Raw genomic sequence first — 2758 nt, 5'->3', positions numbered from 1 at the left:
GCCGTCCTGGTGCCCCCTAAGCAGCCCGTCCTCGCCATCGCGCAGCCCGCCCACGCACCGGCTGTCGCTGTTGCCGCCCCCGCCCCCGTCTGGGCCGCTCCCGCCGTCGCCGTCGCCCCCGTCGCCATCGGCGTGCATGGAGGCGTTGTCGACACCCCCGAGGTTGCCGCCGCTAAGGTGGCCCATGCCCAGGCCCACGCCTCTGCCCTCGTCCAGGCTTCCGGCTCTTACGGCCACGGTGACGACGGCTCGTACGTGAACGACTGCAGCGACGGCTCCTGCGACGACGGCTCTCACTACCGCCGCTAGACAGGCTCAACCACAGACTGAATAACCTGAGCGACATCTCTTCTTATTTCTCGATCGACGCGAACTGCGATATTGATGGTCCTGCCACAGTCCAGGATAGATCGATATTGCACTTCGAAAAGATGGGGAAATAAGACAACGGGCCTTTGTCGCTCTTCGTGACCGAGTGTGATTCTTCGTGCCTTTTTGAAAATGCGTTGGCTGTGCTTGGCCATCGTTAAATGACTGCCGACTGCTTCGTACTTGTGGAGCCGGCTGACCCAACGGCGCCCAGGCACGGGCAACGCGAAAGATCGTTTTTCTGTAAACGCATAGCCAATGATTATTTATAGGACTGTACAATGCGTACGCTGACCGGCCGCCGCGGTGGCCCGCTTGCCTGTGTTATGAGTCTGTTTTGTTGATGGTTTTGTAACTACTTGCGACGAGTGTACATATTGGAAAATAAACAAAAAAAGTATTACAAACTGAACTGCAATGTGCCTGTCTCTGTCGTCCCCCTTTCGCATCACACACACAAATATGCACACACTCACATAGAGGGAGACACACACACACACGGGACTCACTCTCCATTTCACGATCACTCTCGCTCCATACGACGACTTGCTCTGCATTGCCGTCTCTTCTCGTGGACGCGGACACGCGTGGCCACGTCCGAAGCAGCTCGGCGATGAACGCTCCCGCGCGGCGCTGCTGACGGGGCGCTCGCGCACATACTTGCGGGCGCAGAGGGGTGCTCTCCCGAACGCGGCCCTTCGTTGTCTCGCGGGGCGGCCAGAGCGGCGGCCGCGTTATGTAAACGGCTCGGAGCTGATCGGCCGCGGAGCCGTACCCTCCGACGAGAACAAGTGGAACGCGGCGCGGTGCGCGCGCGAGCGCAAGGTCGCAGAGTAGTGCCTCTCGCGCTCCGCGCAAGCCGTCGCGCGCGCGTCGCTCTTGAAAATTAGATGGCATATGAGACCTTGGAGTGAAACGCTTCTGCAATGATCACTTTCGCACCGGCAGAGCAGAGATTTCCCTATAAATATCGACAGGCGGCGCTAAACGTTGGCGGCGCGGCGTCGGTCTAATAACCACCACACAGTGGCGGCGCTTGCTCCACACACTCACTCACACCACTCACACACAGACACACGGGCGCGCACCTTCTTGGGGAGACGCAGTAGTACTTGGCGTCCGCGCTGCTGGCCGCGGCGCCACCGCGCGCGCGGTAAAACATGCGCAAAATACTGGATGACATTTTGTGCGGGAGCGGTGGTGTGGTAGGTGGTGGTGTATGCGGCGCCAATCGAATCCGATCCAATTGAAGCCCGCCCACAAAGATAACTATCTGCAAAGCCTCATTGCCGTAATGAACCCGCAGCGACACGCACCTGCGGCGCGGGTAGCGGGCGTGCGTGCCAGCCGCGCCGAGCTGGTGCACTGCATGGGGCCGCGAGGGGCCCAGACCAAGTGTAAATCAGCTCAAATTGTAAAAAATAGTCAAAACAAGTTTGGGATTAATTCGATATCTAGAAGTCTAGAGAATTCCAATTAGTCAAAAACGACTAAAATTTGTCTTTCAGTGGGATTTTTTTTTTTTTTTGAAAAGTCTGGAAATGATTCCCAGCTTGTATTCCGCCCAAATCAGAGTGGGCCTCAGAATCTGGGTCCCCTCGTGAGCTCGTCTTCGCGCCCTGCTCCCCTCGGCCTGCCCCCTGCCGCCACAAGCCCCGCCACACCACGCGTCACCCACCACGCGCCGCTGCCAAACATGGCACGTTTACAGCTGGTCATTAAAAATTCGGCGTTTGGCTTACTGAAGCGACATAATATCGCAGTCCAATCTGTCATTCATCCAATCAGAAGCGAACCGCAGACCTACTCCAAAAAATACATATTCACGTCCTCGTCGTCATTCTTCCGTATCCTTGCTTTGTGCGTCCTGCTAAGCGGGCTCCCGGCATATGGGCAGTACGTCAGGATAACTCTCTGAAATTTTCTTTTGCAAGGACAAATTTATCAGCCAAATTTGCCAAACTTACCTCTCTTCACGGAGAGTGAGCCTGGACGAGACTGGTAGTCCAGTAGTCCTCTACCCGCGAAGGTCGGTTCGTAACCCGAACCTAAGCTGAGCGGTAGGGTGAGGCTGAGTTTCACTCCACCCTTTCAAAAACACGGGTCAGCGGAAAACCTTTTGAAAAGAAACGAAAAGGACACCTGAATCACGACACAGGTTTAGTCAATCATCGGTCGCGAAGTGTAGGGTGGAGACTCGGATGTATGAGTAAGTGTAGTGTTGTAGTTGTAGTGTTACGAGAAATAAGAGGGAGCAGCTGACAAAACTATTCGTTCCAGGGTCAGCTATAGGAACTGTTTGGGGATGTCACTCTTATCGGTGCAGGCAGGGTACATTCAAACAGTACACGGTCCATGATTCGCCGTTCGCCGTTTCGAAACCCCTAAC

The sequence above is a fragment of the Frankliniella occidentalis genome, unplaced genomic scaffold, assembly GCF_000697945.3.
Source record: "Frankliniella occidentalis isolate FOCC.00 unplaced genomic scaffold, Focc_3.1 Scaffold6, whole genome shotgun sequence".
NCBI lineage: Eukaryota > Metazoa > Arthropoda > Insecta > Thysanoptera > Thripidae > Frankliniella > Frankliniella occidentalis.
Note: the sequence above shows the minus strand (reverse complement) of the source record.